Below are 17,602 nucleotides of genomic sequence, written 5' to 3'. Positions count from 1 at the left end.
TAAGTTTTTATTTCTTGTAAGAAAACTTTCAATTCGATTTTTCTCAAAATTCGTCCGAATGTTCAAAAAAATATTTTTTATAAGCTAAAATTAGTTGGAAGCCAATGTCTCCAAGTTATGAAAAGATATTTAAGTCGAAAATGAATTTTTACCAACTTTTGTTAAATTTTCTTTCAGGTTATTATTTTTTATAAAAAAAAATGTCAAATCGATTCTTCTCAAAGTTTAACTGAATGTTGAAAAAAATAATTTTTAAAGCATATAATTAGTTTTAAGCCAATATCTCAAAGGTTTGAAAAGATTTTTGAGTTGAAAATCAATTTTTACCAACTTTTGTTAAATTTTCTCTTAAGTTTGAATATTTGTAAAAAAAAACTGTCAATTCGATTTTTCTCAAAATGTTACCAAATATTGCAAAAAATATTTCTTATAAGATTAAATAAGTTTGAGGCCATAATCTCAAATTTAGGAAAAGATATTTATGTCGAAATTCAATTTTTACCAACTTTTGTTAAATTTTCTTTTAGGTTTTTATTTTTTATAAATTTGATTTTTCTCAAAATTTTACCAGATGTTAAAAACTTTTTTTTTTCGTTGCACAAAATCGTTTTGGAGATGAAATCATTTTTTATTCCTCAAATTTTCGAGGTGACATTCTTTTTTTTCAGTTTTTTTTTAATTTATAAAAAACTGTTGATACGATTTTTTCACCTTTTTCACCTTTTTTCAAACTGCTATGGTAAAAAAATCACCAACGCAATTTTCTTGAGACCCCTTTCTGCCTCTCTTTGCATTATTATCTGTATAACAAAATTTATTTGAAGTCGATATCTCTTCTGGTTCTTGAGTTTGGACAACGAAAAAAACGTCATGAACGTACGGACATACGTACACAAGCACGCACACAAATCTTTCTTTAAAAAATTTATTAGGGACCTTGAAACGTCGAGAAATGTCAAAATTTTCAATTTGGCAAATCGGGCCCATTACAATAAATTCCTATGGAAAGTTAAAAATGATTAAGTTTGACAGCAATTTCTAAAATGCAAATGGTGTTTCGATGTTTCTTATGAAGTGCAAGTGAGATAGTTTAATTTGTGTTAAACAATGAAGAACAGAATAGGTCAGCACGATATAAGAATATGCTACCTACTCCAAGTGCATTTTTTTTGTATTTGATTAAAACAAAACAATATGTTTTGTACACAAACTTGCAAATTATAATACAAAAAAGTTTAGTTGGTTCAAAAGTTTACTTTCTGTTTTAATTTATAATTTAGTTTTTCTTACAAGGAAATATCTTAAAATGGCGTCAATGGCCGTTGGTTTCTCGAATTCGAATGCCTTCGTCTTCGTTATTTTGCATGAAGTTGGCTGCGGTTATTTTATATTTACAATGAAGTTGGCAACAATTCTGTAAAATAAGGTGTAGCTGCCATCTTTGAAGTGCAAACCAATTATAATAGTCTTCTTACACTTGGTCTCTTCAATTTATTATACTACAAAATAAACAGACCATTATACATTATCTGTAAAATTAACTCCTAGACATGTTTTTCTTCCCAAATTTTGACTGTATTCCGATCGGGGGATCAAGCTAATTTTAACTCGATTCAGGTACGAACTTTAAGCTCGCTTCAACACCGCATGTTAATGTAGTAGTCTACGAACGAACCCCTTTCTTGAAGTTTGTATTTTATGTCAAATTGTTTGGTTAAAACTCTAAAATCGACTTTCGCCTTACACACACGTATTTTCTTGATTTTAATAGTCAACTATTAAAAATCAGCTTACCTAATTTCACCCCTGGTCTGAATTTCGCTATGTTTTTTGGAATTTTTTGATAAATTATTCTGGCAAATATTGTATCAACTTTCAAATATAAAAACTAGACTACTGCGGATCGTTATTTGTTGGCAATTTCTCACTGTACTATGTATGGAATACCAAAAAACACGGCTATATACATAACAACTGTGTTAAATCATTCGATTTTGGAAGCTAATTGTGATAACAACTTTTAAAAAATATTATGGTAAGACACATTTTTAAGTAAATTATTACGAACTGACAGCTAAATGTTTGTTATTTTTGAAGTGAACTTAAAAAACTTCACTTTGTTGTTGAAGAGTGTCTCCTTCCATTTTTAGTAATGGCGTAGTTTTTACTTGTCAATTGTCAAATGATGACAGCTTGAAAAGTTAAACAGCTGTCACAATGAACGTTGTTCATTGTTTTTTATAAGTTTTCCTTTTTATAAATTATCACTTATAACAAATAAAAGAACATGTTATCCCCAGAAATTATTTTAAAGGGCTTTCGCTTTCTATTTTAAATTCTAATTATTGCTGGCACTTTGTCAAAAATATGCTAAGTAGGTATAAAAATTCAATTTCAATTCCGTTTAATGTTTTACCCTTTGCTTCTGCCAAAAGTGGAAGTAGGTAAGTTTTGCGCAAATCATGTGCCAGATGGATGTGTTTTTCTAATATTTTGTTTTTGATCTAAATACAATGTTTACAATTATATATGTACATATGTATATACCCCCTACCTCCTCACAATCGTCTAAAACTTAAAAAAACAAAAATAATAAAAAGCCAGACACAACAAAAAATCTGATTATAAATAAAATGTACTCAAAACTGAATGCTGATTACGAAAACATATTTTTTATTAGATTTGAGTTGTTTACCTTTTTATTTTTTTTTTATTTCCTTAGATCTTCTGTATACAACTTTTAAGACTTTGTTACCTTGGTTATGTACGTTTGTGTGTTTGTGTAAACTTATAACACATGCGATTAGATTTTCCATAAAATTTAATGAATGAACTTTGAAACTCTGAGCAAAAACAAAATGCAAAAAAAAAAAACATTTAAAGTAAAACTTATTGTTGTTTGAAGGCATTTCATTTCACACTACAATTTTTGTGTGATTAGAAATTCAATTATTTTACCATGAGAATTTATTATATAGAAATAAATTTAATTCGTTTTTCAAATATTTATAAACAAATGTATATTTACATACTTAGGTATGTTTGTGTAGTTGTATAAAAATCAACTAGAATTTATATCGATGTAGAAAATTGCGCGTGAAATCACTTTGCATCTTTGATTATTATAAATACTGAATAAATATTGCAATTGAGCGATTGTAGAATTAAATTAAATGAATGTCAATTAAGTCTATACATAAATAGTCTCGTGATTTTTGTCGATATTGTGATTAATCATATTATATAATACTTTTGTAGATAACTTTATCTAGTTAGCGGTAAATAATTGATAATTCATCATTTCAAAATGTTGATGATAAGAATTACAATAATTCAAATTTTCAATCGTTCATTTGAAATAGTTTTTTTTTCAAATTTCTTCAAAAACATAGCTTCCATTTTTGAGTCAAAGACACCAATGATGTCGACAATAATTGCTTTTGGTCGAAAGATGTCGCTCGTTCTTAGTTTTTTTTTCAGCAAAGATATTACATTTAAAAAATTCAGCAAGTTAAAAATCGTTTGAACATTTTAAAACTATTGGAAATGTAATAATATGCCAAATAAAAATTATTCCTTTTTTTTCCACAATACTTATTATTTTCTTAAATAAAATAAAAACGAACAAAGTACCTATTATTTTGGGTTGTAATCAAATCTTTATTGTAAAAATGTTTAGAGATTTCATTTTTGATGATTTGCTATCTGGGCAACTGTCACTTTAGGAGCTGTCATCTTTTGACATTTCACAAGAAAAAACTACGCAATTACTAAAAAAAAACACTAAACCCTTTAACAAGTTATTAATTTAAATATGCTCTTAAAAATTGGTTATAGAAATTTTCATGAATATGAATATTTTGCTGCAACTGTAGCTTCAATTGCAATTAATTGTAATTGAAAGCTCCATACACTTTTTCAATTACCTTCAAATGTAATTTTAGTTCTAAATAATATGTAATTGAAAAGCTTCAATTACTTGCAGTTTAATTAAATGTTTAACTTCCCATAGGAAGCTCTTTTAATGGGCTTTGTCGAATTTAAAATTTTGACATTTCCCGACGTTTCAAGATCGCTAGAGTAGAAATGAAAGATTTTTAGAAAGATGTCTGTGTTTGCCTATGTGTACGTACGTTCGTACGTCCGTACGTTCGCGACGTTTTTTCGTCGTCCAAAGCTCAAGAACCAGAAGAGATATCGACTTCAAATAATTGTTGTTGTGCAGAAAGGGAACTCAAGAAAATTGCGTGGGTGTTTTTTTTTACCTAGCAGCTTAAAAAAAAGGTGAACATTTTGTTCAACCCTAAATATCTCACAGACCACTACCTAGAGTTGAATTAAATTTATTATTATATAATTGTAACGTGATACCAAACAGGTATATTTTTGGAAGAAAAAATCAACTAACGGTTTTTTTATAAATCATAAAAACTGAAAAAAATATTTGTCACCTCAAACATTTTACGAATAATAAATGATTTTTGGAAGAAAAAATCAACTAACGGTTTTTTTTATAAATCATAAAAACTGAAAAAAAATATTTGTCACCTCAAACATTTTACGAATAAAAAATGATTTTATCTCTAAAACAATTTTGTTCAACAAAGAATAACATTTTTAACATTTCTGGTAAAATTTTAAGAAAAATCGAATTGACAGTTTTTTTTATAAAAAATAAAAACCTAAAAAAACATTACAAAAAGTTGTTAAAAATTGATTTTCGACTCAAATCTCTTTTCAAACCTTTGAGATATTAGCTTTAAACTAATTTTATGCTTTAAAAACTATTGTTTTCAACATTCAGTACAATTTTTGAGAAAAATCAAATGAACAGTTTTTTATAAAAAATAAAAACTTAAAAGAAAATTAAACAAAAGTTGGTAAACATTGATTTTCGACTCAAATCTCTTTTCAACCCTTTGAGATATTGGCTTAAAACTAATTATACGCTTTAAAAACTATTGTTTTCAACATTCAGTACAATTTTTGAGAAAAATCAAATGAACAGTTTTTTATAAAAAATAAAAACTTAAAAGAAAATTAAACAAAAGTTGGTAAACATTGATTTTCGACTCAAATCTCTTTTCAAACCTTTGAGATATTGGCTTTAAACTAATTTTATGCTCTAAAAACTATTGTTTTCAACGTTCATTACAATTTGGAGAAAAATCGATTTGACAGTTTTTTTATAAAAAAAAAAAATAAAAACCTAAAACAAGATTAACAAAAGTTTCAAAAATTGGTTTTCCACTCAAACATCTTTTCAAGATTTGAGATATTGGCTTTAAACTAATTTTATATTTTAAATAATATTGTTTTCCACGTTCAGTACAATTTTTAGAAAAATCTATTTGACAGTTTTCTTACAAAAAATAAAAACCCAAAAAAAAAAACATTACAAAAAGTTTTTAAAAACTGATTTTCGACTCAAATATCTTTTCAAACCTTCGCGATATTGGCTTTAAACTAATTCTATGCTTTAAAAACTATTGTTTTCAACGTTCATTACAATGTGGAGAAAAATCGATTTAACAGTTTTCTTAAAAAAAATAAAAACCCCAACAAAAAAACATTACAAAAATTGATTTTCGACTCAAATCTCTTTTTACAAAAACTTGCTAATTTTAAGTTATAATTAATATTGTTTTCAACATTTGGACAAATTTTAAGAAAATTCGATTTGACAGTTTTCTTACCAAAAATAAAAAACCTAAACAAAAACATTAATAAAAGTTGGTAAAAATTGATTTTTGCGCAAATATATTTTTAATAAGAATTTGAGATTATGGCTTCCAGTTAGTTTTAACTTATAAGAAATATTGTTTTCAACTTTCAAAAAAAATTTGAGAAAAATCGAATAAACAGTTTTTTTTTACAAAAAATAAAGACTCAAAAAAAACAATACTAAAACTTGGTAAAAATGTACTTTCGACTCATACATCTTTTAAAAAATTAAAAATATTTTCTTTAAACTTTTTTATTTCACAGAAAATATTGTTTTCCATAATCAATAGTTTTTCTTATAAAAGTCCAACAGTCCGTTTTTTCTTAAAAGAATTAAGTCTACAAAAAATAGTACGCAAATTTGGTAAAAATTGATGTTCGGTTCTTGATATCTCTCAAATAAATTTCATTAATCCAATTTGTAAGAATTTAAGAAATGCTACTAAAATTGGTAAAAATTTATTTTCGGCTAAAAATCTATTTAACAAAACTAGATTTTCAAACTAAACTATTTTTTTATATGAAAAATATTGTTGGTTATTTTATTTTTTTTAAGAATAATTCAACTAACAACTTTTTTAACCCAACACCAAAACCTACAAACTTTTTGAGCAAGACAAATCGACAGACGGGATGGGAGGATAACAGTGTGGGTCGCATTCCAGCCTATTTTAAATCTTCTTGTGCGGTGGTAACACCAAAAAGATATATTTAATCTAAACTGATAAAATGTTGGTGGAAACACAACAAAACTTAATTATCTCTTCAATTGTTTTCTCTGGAAAAATAGGCCCAGTTAGTCCATTTTTATTAACAAAACTAAATAATATCAAAAGTAACAGATTGATTTTTTTCCCCAAGGGAAAACGTATGATTCCAAATGCACAACTAATCAACGAACACACCCATCGAGATACAAATGCAATATCAATCGTACCAACATTTGAGAACGAAATCACATAAGATCCACTCGAGACTCGTATAAATGTAGTAAAATTCTACTTTAACTTTTATCGATAGTATTCATACTGCGGGTATTGTTTTTGTTATTCGTGAAAAATCCTACTAAACTTTTGATAGATTTTCCAACAAAACACGAGTAATGGTGCACAATTGATTGAAGACCATTAAGATCGAATTCATGAAGTTCATACAGCCTCAAATGTTCCAAATGGTTAAGGAGAGCTTTATCAAAAGAACATGGTGCCGTGGTGACCATTTGACTGCTTTTTTTTTTTTTCTTTTTTTAATGGACATCAACCATTCACTTATTTTCTTCAAATAAAACACTCGTTTTTTTTTGTTAAATATCAAAGTAAAACCTGTAATTGCAAACTCTCTAAAATCTCTCTTTGAATTAAAAGCTTGTCAATACAAAATTTTGTAGACAACTTGTTATCGGTTCAATTAAAAAATACTACTATTTACGTCAAATCAATATTGACCAACTAGGTATTGATATGTATATCAATCTACTGATCAATATGGTCAAACAACTTTGATGTGTGTCAATAAACGTAAAACGTAGTAAAATTTTTATAGAACCACAATTTAAGGAAGGAAATGCTGATGGCCTTAGTCTGCCTAAAATGCAAATCAAATCAAATCAAACTCAAAAAAATCAAATCTAAACAAAAGAAAAGAAACAATACCTAAGTCCAATGACCAAAGACTTAATTGTATTTTATTTTGCTTTGAACTCAACAACAACAATTTCTATAACTTAATCCAATTGTTTATAATATTTGTCATTTTAAAAGATGATTTTTAAACATTTTATTGTATGGCAAACAAGTTGCAGTTTAATTTTGTTAATTTTGTTTTATAGAGGTTAATATTTATATTAGAGACGAAGAGGAGGGAGGGAGGAAGGAATGCAACTTATAAAATGTATGACCTTCAAGCTTGGCCTGCCATCAATTAATTTATAAATTGTTGTTTAACACAATAATTTAAAATAATTTTTCGAGACATTTAAACTGCGCGATGTGATTAATATTGTTTTTGTTTCTCAAATATATTTTATTTTTTATACCTATAGCTATACATTTCAAATAAAAGATCAATGATTCATTGACATTTTTTGATGTTTCTTTATTCTTATCAAACATTTGTGAGTACAAAGTGTTTTTCATTTTTTTTTAACAAAGAAATCTTCCTTAGAATGAAATGTAATATTTCCAAAAAATGTGTATAATTAGATAAGATATGATGTTTAATTGTTAGAAACATAATAAATAACTTCCCTCTAAAACAACATTTAAGGAAGTTTAAATCCAAAAAAAAAAATATTCCACATACGCCCCAATTACCCATCAATTATTTATGCAATGAAATGAAGCTATGAATTTTATTTAAGTGAATTTTTAATTTGAATTTCAAACTTAAAGTGGAGGGGGCCCTTAGGCACCTAGACAGTCCAATTTAATTACTAAATGACGCATACATTTTTTTGTAGACATTCAGTCACCGACAATCAACCACTAAACAAATATATCAACAATTTGTATATACACATCTATACATGTAGCTAAACAAATACACAACATGATGATGATAAAGTACAGTGGATGAATGACAACACCCTTGCACTATACTCTATGTATATTTTTATATAATCCGTTACACCTTTAGCAAAACAAAATACACAAACTTGTACTATTATTTATTATTATAAGTATGATGACAGTATTTCGTTTCGACCCTGAACTGCAATAATGCAGTTCAAAGTACGACACGTGTATATTTCTACTATTTCGATGAGAACAAAAAAAAACATCATAATATTTAAATCTTTTTACGACTTTCACAAAGAAAATTAATTTGTTTCTTTTTTTTTGTTTTACTACGTTTTAAGAAATAAATCTATTTATTTTAAACATTCATAATTTTTGGGAAAAAAAGAATTCCAAAACAATTTCACCGTCACAATTTTAAGTCAGATAAAAATAAAAGTGCCACCACCTACGTACGTTGCGAAAAAAAAATAAAAACAAATAATAAACACGCACATATAAAATCGGCACGCTTTCAATGAGTGATCAAATACAATACAATACAATAAAAGCCTGCGAAACTATGTCGCTTGAAGTTGCTCTCCGGATTGAAAATAAAGTATTTACTCTTACGTTATGTATACGTTAGATGTGTCAAAGCGATTTACGTATTGACGTGAAGAAATATAAGATATTTCTCATTGAGTTCCATAGTTCTTGAAAATCAATTTTGGATTGCTTATCAAACTTCTTATGTACTTGTTTATTAAAAGACTGTCAAAAGATTAAAAAATACGAGGATAATTTGGCATCACTCATATCTGTCAGCAGTAATTTCACCAATTTGACATTTCTTAACGAAAAGAATCTCAAGGGATTTGTTGCCTTTAATAGACGATATTTAGTGCATTCCTCAATTTCAAAACATTGAAAAATATGAGGATAATTTGGCATCACTTATATCTGTCAAACATAACAACCCATAACCAAAATCAGTAATTTCACCTATTTGACATTTTATAACAAACAGAAAGTTAAGGTATTTGTTGACTTCAATAGACGATATTTAGTTTGTGGTGAATGGAATACGGTTCTTGTCTTGACGGTAGGTATGTCACCGCGTTTCATGTATTTAACTTTTATTCCTAAAAGAAAAAAATATTAGATGTTTGTCACTTAGTTCCATAGTTCTTGAAAATAAATTTTGGATTGCTTATCAAACTTCTTATGTATTTGTTTTTTGAACGACTGTCAAATTGTATGATTCTTCAATTCTGTCAAACATATCAGTCATACCCAAAATCAGTAATGTCAATTATGTGTCATTTCATAACAAACAGAAACTTATGGTATTTGCTGACTTCAATAGGCGATATTTAGTTTGTGGTGAATGGGATAGGGTTTTTGTCTTGATGGTACATTTTTAAAGTGTTTTTCGTATTTAAATTTTATAAATGAAGGGAAAAACATTAGATATTTCACACTGAGTTCCATAGTTGTTGAAAATCAATTTTGGATTACTTATCAAACTTCTTATGTACTTGTTTATTAAAATACTGTCAAATTCTATGATTCTTCAATTTCAAAACATTGAAAAATACAAGGATAGTTTGGCATCACTTATATCTGTCAAACATATCACTCATAACCAAAATCAGTAATTTCACCGTGTCATTTCATAACAAACAGAAACTTATGGGATTTTTTGACTTTAATAAACGATATTTTCTTTGTGGTGCATGGGATAGGGTTCTTGTCTTGACGGTAGATGTGTCAAAGCGGTTCATTTATTTAACTTTTATTCCAGAAGGAAAAAATATTAGATATTCTTAGATACCTTTGGATTCCATTTTTGACAGCTCAGCTGTTTTTTATCAGCTGTTATTTTACACGTGAAACATTAACAAAAAGGTATGCGGATACCCTATCCGTCTGAGATTGAACGCAGCAAAAGAATCTTTTGGGATTTTTTGACTTCAATAAACGATATTTTTTCTTTGTGGTGAATGGAATAGGGTTTCTGCCTTGACGGTAGATGTGTCAAAGAGTTTTACGTTTAAATTATAAGAAAATACTTTAAATTTCACTTTAATATATATTTATTTTATAATATTTAAAATTTATTCCTGGAGGAAGAAATATTAGAATTTGGTCTTAAAATCAGTTTTAGATTACTCAAAATGTTTTAAATAAAGATTTTTATTGAACTTATTGCATATTTGTTTATTCCAAAAATTGAAAAATATGAGGTTAATTTGGTATCACTTATTCCTGTCAAAAAAAGCAACACATTCTTAAATACATTGGTGTGTTATCACACTCTTTTTTTAGAAAGACGCAAATTAATGCTAAAGAGAAAGTAGGTGAAATAGAAATACTTTAAAAAGTCTCAACCCACAGAGTTCTGGGTTTAGGATTGTCTTGGATGGTTTTGACCTTTCTTTTTCTTGCTCTTCTTTGATTCTTGGCGTTGCTTTATTATTGTTTCTAGTGTTTCCGAGAAAGAAAGAAGATATACCCCACCGGACAGTTTCAAGTGGAGCAAAGACCTCATAGCCGCATTAAATGAGGAAATGATTGAAAGAGTCTAGCTTGGTATTTTAAGCTTTGGAATGTTTCACCCGTTAAAACAAAGTGATAGCCAATTTTTCTATCTCTCAAAATTGTATATTGTAATGCCGTTTTCAATGAAGGAGGTTAAAAATGTCTTCATTCATTCTTATACAATTTAAAAACGATGGTTTATTATTTGATTTTAGCTCTTTTTTTCAAGAAAATGAAATTTACCATTTTCTTTTGCTTGGGAATTTTCAAATCATCCTTATCTAACACATCAAACAACATTTCGGAATTATTATCCGTATTCATGATGTCAATATTCATTGCTGTAGTAAAAAGTGCAGTTTACTTTAATTATTCTCACACTTTGACTTTGTGGATGAGAACGAAAAAAAAATGAAAGAGAAGTGTCAAAAACACGCAACAGAAAAACATCAGAGTGTAAGGGCCCGTTCACACAATCCCGAATCGGCGGTTTTGCAGTATCGTTGATTTTACCATATAAGCCAGTGTCAATATAATGTAAATGGGTATATTCAGACGATACGGTATTTAACTGTATACGGTAAAATTAGGTCAATTTTGCCATTCGGTTTTGTATCTGCAAATCGTTTTCGGTCGTATGGTAAAAAAACCGATTCGGCTTATCGTGGCAATGTATTTATAGACAGTGCGTTCAGACGATTCAAATAAATATTACCGATAGTCATTTTTCGTCTAGGCTACTGTCGAATAATTGATTGCTAGTATATAGTCGTAGTGGATTGTCGGTGTAGGGTTGCGTACGGTGTACGGTTAAATTACCATACCGTCTGAACACTCCACCCGAAAGACACCTAATCGAGAAAATACCCGATACGGTGAAAATATCGAATCGTGTGAAGGGGGTCTAATAATGTGAGATTGACGGGATGAGTGTTCAAAAGTAAATATGAGAAACCCGCAGCATACAGAAAGTCTGAGTGTAATAACACACTTACCGACATCAGTAGCTTCACCTGTGTGACATTTCAAAACAAACAATATTTTTTATTGGTAAATTTGGACCTTAAAATGATATTTATACTTCTTGGTGAATATAATACTGTTGTTTACTAATTTATTTTTGTTACTGCGACAGTTCATGTAATTTATGTCGATAAAACTAATATAGCTGTCAAATTTTTAAATATAATCAAACTGACAGATGAAAATTGGGTCGGTTTGTTGAAAACATTGACATTTCATGTAATTTATGTCGATAAAACTAATGTAGCTGTCAAATTTTTAAATAAAATCAAAGTGACAGATGGAAATTGGGTTGGTATTATGAATATCTCTTAAAAAAAATTGATTTATATCAATGAAATCCAAAATGACGAAAAATCGGTGTTTTGACAAATTAAAATTAAAAATAAAATTGAATTTGTGTTCCAATGGAACAAAGTCTATTGATTTTTATACATAAGTTTAAAATTTTTAAAAAAGTAACAAGTGTCACTAAATATTAACATTGAAAAGTTAACAAGAGCTAAGATAATTTTAAATTTGTGTGTTCTGTCAAAAACCTTTTTTAACGGAGCAAGTTTTTAAAATACTTGTCACAATCTTTGAGGACATTTTTCATAAATAATTAAAATTGAAAAGTTAACAAGAACTAACAAAATATAAAATGTTTCTGTTCTGTCAAAAGTCTTTTTTAGTGAAGTAAGTTTTTATAACGCTTGTCATAACCTATGAGGAAATTTTATCTTAAATATACAAACAAAATTAACAATGTAAAACACACGTCAGTAAAAATCAAAATACTATCAGTTTGACATTAAATTCTCTTTTTGAATTTTTATAAATCCAAACATGCCCCATTACAACAAAGACATGGAACAAACCTAAACCTAATTTAAAGAAGAAGAGAATGTAATGTGAAAACAAAAACGGAACTAGTTTAAAAAACATCTTCTTTCTTTGAGTAAACAAATTAAAAATTGTTATGCAATGTAGAATTAGGAGAACAGACTAAAGTTTAAAAAAAACTTAAATTGACTTTTACATTTCCATAAATTAAATCGTCGATTTTTAACTGATGAACATCATAAAAATGTACAACTTGTTGAATTAATTTATAATATCCCTCCTATTTATCATATCAATAATATTGACAACTTATTTCACAATATTTACTATAAATTACGTACAAACATATGTGTATAGTGTATACACAGGTATTTTTATTTGATTCAATTAAAAATTAGGTTAATAATTCTTAATGTTTTGTTTCTTTTTTTTTTTGCAAATGACATAAACAAGCAAATATTTTATTTGTTTTTTTTTCATAAAACAAAAGTATCTTTCTATGTATGTATACATATATCGTTTTAATTTGGCAACAATCCAAATATCGAACCAAAAACGGTCTTTGTTCTCAAAAATCATTGACGTAGGATTTAGAAAAAAAAAAATATATTTATTTGCATCAAAACATTTAAAAAACAATGAAGGTACACGGGTACAATCTTTCTTATAGTTTGACGTGCTTAAATCAAATAATAGAAAACAAAACTGTTTTATTTTGAAACACAAACTTTAAGTAAACAAATTTCCTAAAAAAATCAAATTAACAAAACTTTCAATTCAATCAATCACAATGTAAAATAATAACGAACAGTAATTTTAAAAAGTTCAAATTTGTTTTAAAATAAAAAAAATAAATACAAAATTGGGACGATTCAAATTTTCCACATTCACAATTTTTTGAGATTTTTTTTTTCAAATTTCAACCTTAAAAAATCCAAAAATTTAAAATTAGTTTGGCTTACCAATTATTCAAAAATAATATTTAAGAGCAAAAGGTTGTCAAGAAAAATATTTTTATTTTTTTTTTTGTTTTCAAATATTCACAACAAACAGGGGAAAACGTTGCAAGCCGACAAAACACTGCCAACTAAATTCTTAAATCACTCGAGACAAATTTCGAACCAAAATTTGGGTAAACCCAAAAAAAGAAAACCAGAGGAAGGAAAATATTAACTTGATTTTTTGGGGACCTTTTTTTTTTTGTTCTTAGATTTCTATTATTTTTGATTTTGTATTTAGTATTCTCGTTCAATATACACACCTTGCAAGATAAATAAATTATTTAATTTCTTTCTTTATTTTTTTCTCGTTGGTTTATTTTACATTGCTTTTATTTAAGAACACAAGAAAATAAAATATATAAATAAACAAAAATTAACGTAAGTTTTTGTATTTTGAATTCTTTTGCTTAGCGGTTTGCGTGATGTTTTCTCTTTCAATGCACTTTTGTATTTGAATTTGTGTTTTGGACATCGTATAGTTGTTGGCGCTGATGGCTGTGATTGTGGTATTTTTCTATCTTTCTTTTCGGTGCTTTTCGTATTCCCAATTCCACTGTGTGTTTGTTGTTTATTTCCAGTTTTATTTTGTGGGAGTTTGGGTATAGTATTGTTTTTTTTTTTATATTTGCTCATTCTATGAAATCGCGTACACAAAGCGATGAATGTCAAGGTAAATAACAACAGGCTTGCCAGATTGCGCTATTTATTAGAAATTGGGCTAGTTTTTAGTTTTTCAAAATGGCTGATAATTGGTCAGTTTATATTTTCAGGATTTCAGAGATTTCCATATACAGCTGTGGACAACTAATTAGAAACATTACTTGCTTCTCATTTCCACATTCACTTTATCATGTGTAACTAGAATAGCGGTATCCAAAACTGTTTAATGCAAGCGTTATTACTTAATTGTTTGAAAAAGCATCAGTCTTTGCAAAGTGTACAATAAAATCAAGGTAGAGTGTAAAAAGTGTTCGTTTCAACTGGTCAACTAATTAGAAACAGTTAAATTACATTTGATTTGGGTGAAATAAAAATAATCTTTTTATTTTGCATTGGTAAGTAGAAAATTCTGAATTGTCTGCAAACGTTTTTAAAGAATAATTTTTAAATTTTGTAGGTAATTGCAATGGACAAATTAAAGAGCTGTGATCCTCCTACAAGGATAGCGATTCTTGAGCTTTGGAAGCTTAAAATGTCTTATAGAGCAATTGCATCTTAAATGAACTGTTCTGTAAAGAAAGTTTTCAATACAATTAAGCATTATCAAAACTTCGGACTTCGGCCCGTAAGACTAGCTGCCAAATAGATCGAGCAATTGGTAGGCTGGCCAAAAAAGACAAAAAAATAAGCTCCACAGAGATACAACGCCAACTCTCGGTTGCATTCGATGTCCCGATAGGGCCACGCACAATCAGAAGAAGATTGGTAGAAGTTGGGTTGCATGGTCGTGTTTCTCGGAAGAAACCATTAGTAACCGCAAGGCAACGTAGTCTTAGAATAGAGTTCGCAAGATCACACGACAACTGGACAACAAACGAATGGAAGTACATAATGTGGAGTGACGAAACTAAAATAATTAGGATCGGCCAAGATGGTGCACGTTCTGTCGGAAGGCCAAGAGGAAAAGCGTTCCACCCTAAATAGGTTTTGCCAATAATTAAGCATGGAGGCGGCTCGGAGTTGGCCCAATCCATCGAATCGATGGAACTCTGACAGCCGTTAAATACATTGACATTCTTAAGGAACGATAAGTGGATTGGGTCGATGAAAACATGCCAGTGATATGGAAGTTTCAGTAAGACAACGAACCCTAGCACACTGCTGGAATAACGAAACAGTTCTTTAGGCACTAATCGATAACAGTTCTGGAATGGGCATGCAGACCTAAATCCGGTAGAGCATCTTGGGGCAGATGTTAAAAGAGCTGTTGCTCTCAAAAATAACTCCAACAATGATGTTCTTTCGAAGGTATTAAAGATAATAATAAGCTGCTTGGAGGCTGTACCCGTAGAGCAGTGCAGGCGGCTTATTTCATCAATTGAACGAAGATGACGGGAAGTTTTGAAGCAAAAAGGTTTCGCAACAAGGTATTAAAGATTAATATAAGGTAAATGATATTATAAAGTTATAAATTTTATAATAAGAAATGATTTTTCTCTTTGTTTCTAATTAGTTGTCCACCAATAAACGCTGTGTTTTTCGCAGAAACAGCCATATCAAATAAATGTTTTAAGTTTAAAAAATATATTTAGAAAAACAAATATTTTTGCACACAAAAAAAAACAAAAAAATACAGATACAGGAATCAGGCTGGCTTCCACAGCTTTCGGTCGTGCGTTGACCATATCAACACCTTACGCATTGTTCTTGAGCAGTCTGCAGAATTTCAAACACCGCTTAACCTCATGTTTGTAGATTTTCAGAAGGCCTTTGACCGAGTTAACCGAGAATGTATATGGAGATCACTTCTTGGGGAAGAGGAATTCAGCCAAAAATTGTTGCCATTATAAAGGAGTCTTACAACAATGCAAGGTGTTTCGTGTTGCATAATGGGCAGCTATCCGACTCTTTCGAAGTGCGTCAGGGTGTGAGACAAGGGGATGTTTTATCGCGAATTCTTTTTCTGCTGGCGATAGATGATGTTCTGACAGCCAGCGACGGTACAACTGAGAGGCAAGGTATTCAATGGGTAACGTTTGAAAGGCTTAGCCATTAGACTATACCGACCAACACAACATAGTATTATTCTGCATGACACGCCTGTTAAAGATGTCGAACAATTTAATTACCTCGGAAGTATTGTATCAACAAATGGTGGTACGGATCTGGACGTAAAAAGCAGAATAAATAAAGCTCGCGTTGCCTTTTGTGCTCTGTCCCAAATTGGGAAATCCAGTCAAGTCTCCTTACGCACTAAACTGCGATTCTTCAAATCCAATGTAAAATCCGTGCTATTATATGCTTGTGAAACATGGAAAGTTTCGGTCACCATCTCAAGAAAATCTCAGCCTTTTGTGAACCGCTGTCTGCGTCACATCCTTAAAATTCGCTGGCCACAAACAATATCTAACCAGGAATTGTGGCATTGGACAGGTCATACGCGCTTGGACATCTACATTAGAAAGCGGAAAGGGCAATGGATTGCTCACACACTGAGAAAACCAAACGATGATATTGCGAAGCAGTCCCTTGAATGGAATCCTCAGGGGTCACGGCGGGTTGGAAGACCAAGAACAACATGGAAATCTACAGTGCTATCGGAAGCTAACTCACAGAGAAAGGCGTTGCCACAGTTAAGGTATCTAGCTGCAGATCGAGAAGGATGTAGACGTTTTGTTGACGCCCTATGCCCCGTACGGGGTTAGAGGACCTGATGATGATGGTAGATAAAATGGTATTCCGGGTATAGATAGATAGGGGCCTACCGTGCCGTTTTTAGAAATCATAATGGCGTGGCACGGTGAGCATCGCGCATTTGTTGTAGAGGAATATATCCGTAATGGTGGTTCTGCGATTGCTACTTAGTGAGCATTTCGCATTCGATTTCAACTTGGACGACATGATCCTGTTCCGGATAGAAAAACAATTTAAGTTTGGTTAACAAACTTTAGATCAACGGGTTCTGCGCTAAAGAGAAAATCGTCTGGCCGACCTTTTACCGCAACAACGCCGAATTATGTGGCACGAGTAAGTGCGTATATCCAGCAATCTCCGAGGCGTTCAGCACTTAAACATGCAGCTGCCCTTGGATTGTCTGAAAATAGGCAAACAATTACAGTTAATGCGGATCGCTACAGTCACATGATTGAGACCTTCCTCCAATGAAACTTAAATCAGTTTACTAGGAACCACAAAGAAATCTGGTTAAAACAAGATGGAGCCACAGCACACACTTCACGGCGTTCACTAACCATTTTGAGAGAGATATTTCCAGGGCATCTTCTTTCTTTACGAGGAGGCATTACCTGGCAACCAAGCTTCCCCGATTTA

General features: G+C 29.8%; 1 protein-coding gene across 3 annotated transcripts in view; it reads right to left on the bottom strand.

The window, feature by feature from the left end:
• LOC129947146 (tumor protein p53-inducible nuclear protein 1) overlaps positions 1 to 17,602 on the bottom strand; it is a 102,057-nt gene that overhangs the window by 33,221 nt on the left and 51,234 nt on the right. The window contains exon 1 of one of the 3 annotated variants that reach the window (XM_056057591.1): positions 13,873 to 14,061. The exons of 1 other annotated variant lie outside the window; for it this stretch is intronic. The gene's annotated coding sequence lies outside the window, so the exon portion shown is untranslated. Of the gene's footprint in view, positions 1 to 13,573; positions 13,828 to 13,872; positions 14,062 to 17,602 lie in introns of those variants that run through there. One more of the 3 variants, XM_056057589.1, reaches the window with a different exon arrangement.

The sequence above is a fragment of the Eupeodes corollae genome, chromosome 2, assembly GCF_945859685.1.
Source record: "Eupeodes corollae chromosome 2, idEupCoro1.1, whole genome shotgun sequence".
In the NCBI taxonomy this organism is placed as follows: Eukaryota; Metazoa; Arthropoda; class Insecta; order Diptera; family Syrphidae; genus Eupeodes; species Eupeodes corollae.
This window is presented reverse-complemented; position numbering and strand designations above follow the sequence as displayed.